This window comes from Rhinoderma darwinii, chromosome 13 (assembly GCF_050947455.1).
Source record: "Rhinoderma darwinii isolate aRhiDar2 chromosome 13, aRhiDar2.hap1, whole genome shotgun sequence".
NCBI classification, from domain to species: domain Eukaryota; kingdom Metazoa; phylum Chordata; class Amphibia; order Anura; family Rhinodermatidae; genus Rhinoderma; species Rhinoderma darwinii.
In genome coordinates, this window is record NC_134699.1 from 19,565,110 (window position 1) to 19,571,488 (window position 6,379).

Here is a 6,379-nt window from a genome sequence, read left to right on the forward strand (position 1 = left end):
GAACATCCAATTAATTTCAATGGTACCGTGTAATGCTTAATTTTGCCTGTGGTGGCACTGCAGGGGAATTGAATACCTGCTGCTGGTTTAGCTCACAGATTACATCTGATCTGGACACCCTGTGATCAGTTTAGTATCGGGAAACCCTTCTAGCAAAAATGGATTGTAGAAAGTGGAAAAAAACAGGTCAGTACAGAGTCAAATGGGACTGGAAATAACCAACTAGCCAAAACTTGGCTTAAGAGGGACAGAAAAACCCGAAACCCATGTTATCAATATTATCAGCTGTTACTGTAATTGGGGATTTTATCAGAGTTTAGTGCTCTTGGTAGAGTGATAATAGTCACACCCCTGGAGGCAATGGATAACATTTTGTAATTAATTATTATTATTATAATATAACCTGCTGTAATTTCTGTGATATGTGAGATCTAACTTTCTAATCTTTGTACATATCCCTCTTATGTTTCTTACTTTCTTTGTTTATATTAATCATTTACCAAGGAATTCCCAGGAGACTCCAATCCCGCATTGTAGACATGATTGCTTTTATTTGTATCCCGGGAGCTCGGAGACGATTACCAGAGGATGTTGTTTATGTAACATTTGTAGGAGCTTTTAAATACGATTTTATTAACAGTAATAATTAGGCATCTCATTCTCCGAGTAATGTACATGACGGATGAAGAATCATAATTTAAGTTTACAGTTGATGTTCACTATTGAACGCCATTTTGTGTCTTTAATCTTAATAGGTAAATGCTGATTCTTTTTTTTGCATTTCTACAAATCCCCTGTATAGACAGAGTTAAATGGTAACGTTTTGTCTGCCCACAGCCACCACTAGAGGGAGCTGAGGAGATTACTGCAGACTGTTTATAATATAACAGTACAAATATGAGCGTGGCGAGCTAAACAAATAAGCAGCAGCTGCACAAATTTCTCTTATAGTTTGCTACAATGTATCAGTCTAAAGTCCAGGATGTTCAGCTCACAGACTATTGCTTAAACTGGATATATAAGACAATTAAGTGGATGGGGCTGAGCTGCAATACCAGACACAGACCATGGTATAAAGTGGCGTTGTTTCTGGATCCAAAATGAAGACATGTTTACTGCAAACTCATACAACCACTCTAATGGGGTAAAGAGTAGAAGACTTTTTGTTACTGGGCGGTCGTGTCGTCTCTTTATATGTGGAATATCTAGAAGTATGTCAGTATGTTTAAGGGAAATATGGCAAATCTGAGCTGGTGTCCTGGTAAAGTTTAATTAGATGAGGGGACATGAGGGCTATATCAATGGGAAATTTACATGTGGCAATAAATTGTACTGCTTGTTCACCATACTCTACCTCTTGGCAATCACATTACAGAATTTGAAATGAGTAAATAAGAATAATTCACAAGATCTTCTGCACACATTTCCCAGAGGTTGCCACCCAGCTTTCCTAGTGCCCTAAATGGAAAATCTGCCTAGTTATTCGACAATATGGGAACACAGGATGTATCATTAGATATTAGATGATTTGCTCAGGACCTTAGATATACTGGGTGGAAACTATAGAGGCTGGAATGGTAGCCATATTTATTGTCATGCAGATTTCCCTGAAATTTTTCTTCAGAAACAGCTCCCCTCGTGTCTATAGGCTGTGTCTGGTTTTGCAACTAGGATTGCCACATTTACTACCATAAAATACAGTCCGGATAAAGACAGAATGTGATTTTGTAAGCGTTGCTTTAGACAAAGATTATGTAATATCCCTGGGGTTCAGGGTAGTGAAAGGCTTAATACCAACATTCCAAGTGGTGTAGGGTAGTGTTGAAAAAGCCCATGCCAAAATCCCTATTGCAAACAAATCTACCCACACTTGTTTATTAAACCATCACATATGGACCTATATGTGAACAGTCAGTACTCTGAGCCTTTAAAGAGTAACTAAACGTTCAAACTTCTGACATGTCATAGTGACATGTCAGAAGTTTTGAGTGGTGGAGGTCCGAGCACTGAGACCCCCACCAATCGCTAAAACGAAGCAGCAGAAGTGCTCGTGTGAGCTCTCAGCCGCTTCGTTTCTGATCAGCTTTTTTCGGAAATCAATGTAGCGATGTAAAGACTCAATAGAAAGTCTATGAGCCCGTATTTCGCGACATCGGCTTGCCAGAAAAAGCTGAACAGAAATAAAGCAGCTCAGCGCTCACATAAGCACTTCTGCCGCTTAATTTTAGCGATTGGTGGGGGTCTCAGTGCTGGGACCCCCACCAATCAAAACTTCTGACATGTCAGAAGTTTGTTGAATGTTTAGTTACTCTATAACGTTGGCCCCCTGTAGATTTTTCCACTCACAATGCCCCCTGTAGATAGGGACCCTCATATTGCCCCTGTAGATAGTGCCATTCACAATGTCTCCTGTAGATTTTTCACACCACAGTTATCTGTAGATAGTGCCCCAATTTCTGATAGATGCTCGTCCCACCTCTAGGACTTGTACCTATGTCAAGAGCGGTTGATCACTGACTATCGTCCTGTCTGGAGGCTCTTTCCATTCCCTTCGGAGGGAGTTACAGAAACAGCTGATAGAGCCCCATCTATTAGACATTTCTGACATATCCTGTGTATATGCCATGAATCTTTCTGATTGGAATAACTATATAATAATAAGGGGTAAATCATATCTGGAGTTTACAGGGTTTTGTGCTTATCTCATTGAGCTTCCTCTTACTTCCCTGCACTGATCAGAGAGATCAGAGCAGGACGGGATTTACAGGACTCTGCGGATGTGATTGTAGTCAGAAATATGAAATCTTTGCTGCACAGTATAGAAACAGATCTGATTTTACCTTGGGATCATCAACAAGCAGGATCGCTTCTGCTGACATGCTCATTATGCGATCAAGGCACATAAAATGAATAATAGATCAATAAACAGCATCTTGTTGACAGTTTCTAGGTGGTAACAGGAGCTTTTCTTTTTACGCTGTACAGAATAAGAAACAGCTGGATGTTCGATTTCCTGACTGTATAGCCAATGTGAGGGTCCAGTGGCCCAAAAGTCAATTTCCAGGAAGTAAAGTAGCCCGACACCTGTATGACATAAATGTTCTACTATTCAGAGCCTTGACGTTGTAGCAGCGGGACGTGTTTTATGTTGTTTGTATTTTAGAAACGGTTTGTTCTGCAGATTTTAGTTTTCTACAGCTTGAGGCCAGAACTGTGAGAAACAGGTAATTGAGATTTTATATGGGGTAAGAACAATTAACAATTGATTTACTGCTTTGATCCATATACGTAACAAAGTTTAAAGAGACCCTTCATATTTTTTTCTGCTCAGTCCCACCGCCAACTCGGCACTGTTAAACTATTGCAATATGGCCTCATTGTCTTAAAATTACTTTAATCCCTTCCTTCTTGGGGTCAGATTGGGCCTTCATATTGTTGGACTACCCTTTTAGTAATAAAACTGGAAAACGTTAACGGTGATTAACAGGATTGTACAGGATTAGAAAAACATGACTACTCTCCTCCAAAAACAGGGCCACACTTTTCCATAGGTTGTGTTTGGTATTGCAGCCCCATTCGCCTTAAAGAGGCTCTGTCACCAGATTTTGCAACGCAGATAGGCGCTGCAATGTAGATTACAGTAACGTTTTTATTTTTAAAAAACGAGCATTTTTGGCCAAGTTATGACCATTTTCGTATTTATGCAAATGAGGCTTGCAAAAGTACAACTGGGCGTGTTGAAAACTAAAAGTACAACTGGGCGTGTTTACTACTTTTACTAGCTGGGCGTTGTGTATAGAAGTATCATCCACTTCTCTTCACAACGCCCAGCTTCTGGCAGTGCAGACACAGCCGTGTTCTCCAGAGATCACGCTGTGTCGTCACTCACAGGTCCTGCATCGTGTCGGCACCAGATGATTCTGCAGCAGCATCGGCGTTTGCAGGTAAGTCGATGTAGCTACTTACCTGCAAATGCTGATGCTGCTGCAGAATCAACTGTAGCCTCTGGTGCCGACACGATGCAGGACCTGTGAGTAACGTCACAGATCTGCACTGCCAGAAGCTGGGCGTTCTGAAGAGAAGTGGATGATACTTCTCATCAGAACGCCCAGCTAGTAAAAGTAGTAAACACGCCCCGATGTACGCACATAATACACGCCGAGTTGTACTTTTACTTTTCAACACACCCACTTGGACTTTTGCAAGCCTCATTTGCATAACTACAAAAATGGTCATAACTTGGCCAAAAATACTCGTTTTTTTAAAATAAAAACGTTACTGTAATCTACATTGCAGCGCCGATCTGCTGCAATAGCAGATAGGGGTTGCAAAATCTGGTGACAGAGCCTCTTTAAGGGAGCTAAATTGCAAGACCAGACATGACCCATTGGCAGGTGTGGCACTGTTTCTAGAAGAAAGCAGACATGTTTTTCTAATGCTGTACAACATCTTTGACCAATATGCTTTTAGAGTTTACCGTAACCTGCTTGGCATCGTGTGCGAACTTAGAAGTTGCCCCCCCCACCCCCCATGCCTTTACTGCCCCCTACACAGTTTTTGCACAAACCAAGAAGTCACATACAAACCCCTTTATTATTGAAATACATGCATGTGTATGTGATCCCCTTATATATATATAACTATGCACTAGTGGTGTCAATGTATAATACACAGTCCAGTCACATTATTATGACCACCTCCTACTTTCGACATCGGCAGCACGTAGCCTATGAAGGAAGTGATGTGTCGTGGGCTGGCCTGGTGGGTATATAAGGTGTGCGATAGGCTGTCTGAACACATATCACTTATTGATGCCATGGGTAAAAGGGGTGATTTATCAGAGTTGCAAAAATGGATGTTCATTGGCTTTCGAGCCAAGGGTGGCAGTATTTCTCCACAGCGCAGTTTGTGAACTGTTCGCGTGCTGCTGTGGTGAAAGTGTATAGTGAGTAGATGAATGACACCATTGGGAATAACCGACGTGGAAACTGCGGAGCACCACGTGCCATTGATGTGAGAGGTGAACGCCTGCTACGAAGGTGCGCGAGAGCCAAACGAAACGCTATAGTGGAGCAGGTCACCAGGAAAATCAACCAGGGGGGTACCAGACGTGGGTCTAAAACAGCAGCTTAGCGAATCCTACTATTTCATAGCATTTCTCTGGGCTCACTCATCCATGTGGAAGACACTCTGAACCAATTTGGGCATGAATCCATCATTGCAGATTACGTCCACCCATACATGCTGTTTGTCTTCCCTGGCGCAGATGGAATCTTCCAGCAAGAGAATACGACATGTCACACGGCTAGAAATGTCCGACAGTGGTTGTCCATTTACCCATTCTCCAAGGTCCATAAAGACATGGTTGGGTGAGTTTGGTGTGGAAGAACTTGACTGGCCCGCACAGAGCCGAGACCTCAACCCATTCAAACACCTTTTGGGATGAACTAGAACTGGAACGTAGTTTGCGATACAGGCCCTCTTGTGGAACATCAGTGTCTGACCTCACAAATGATCTTCTGGACAATTGAGCAAAAATTCCCACAGACACTCTTTACTCTATATTAATACCCATGGATTTAAAAGGGGATGTCATAAAAGCTCCTGTAGGTGTAATGTGTAGGTGTCCCAATACTATTGTTTATACAGTGCACTTCTATCGCACATGGGCACCTATATGGCCAGGTCATTATCTGCTTTTCTAGGTTGGACACTGTTTGGAAATGGGACAGATCTCATGGAGACCTCTTTGGAGAGCACTGAATAGGTCTTGATTGATCCAGAAGACGTGTAGACCTCCATTTCTACTATTTATGCAGTTTTTTTGCCCGGGGGGGGGGGTGTCTAAAGTACTATGCATTCTGCTGATATGTTATACCTTTAAATATAAACTACTTCTCTACATTTTCTCAACACACTTCTGTAATTTTTGTTAAAAATCCTACAACTTTTCTTATTTTGCAGTACTTTAATTCAGCTATATCACATGCTGCCTGCTGTTACAATTTCTACTGAGGAGAAGCTAGCTACTTCCTACAAAATCTCTGGTCTGTCTAATTTACTCATTTGTTTACCGATACCAGATCATGTTTTACATTTGACAAATAGACTCCATCAAGCATGTACAGTTAGGTCCAGAATTATTTGGACAGTGACACAATCTTCATGATTTGGGCTCTGCTGCCACCACATTGGATTTGAAATGAAACAACTAAGATGCAATTGAAATGTAGACTTTCTGGTTTAAATCAAGGGGATGAAAAAAAATATCCTGTGAAACGTTTAGGAATTGGAACCATTTTTCTACACAGCCGCCTCGTTTCAGCGGCTCAAAAGTAATTGGACAAATTAACATTAGCATAAATAAAAACTGTAATAC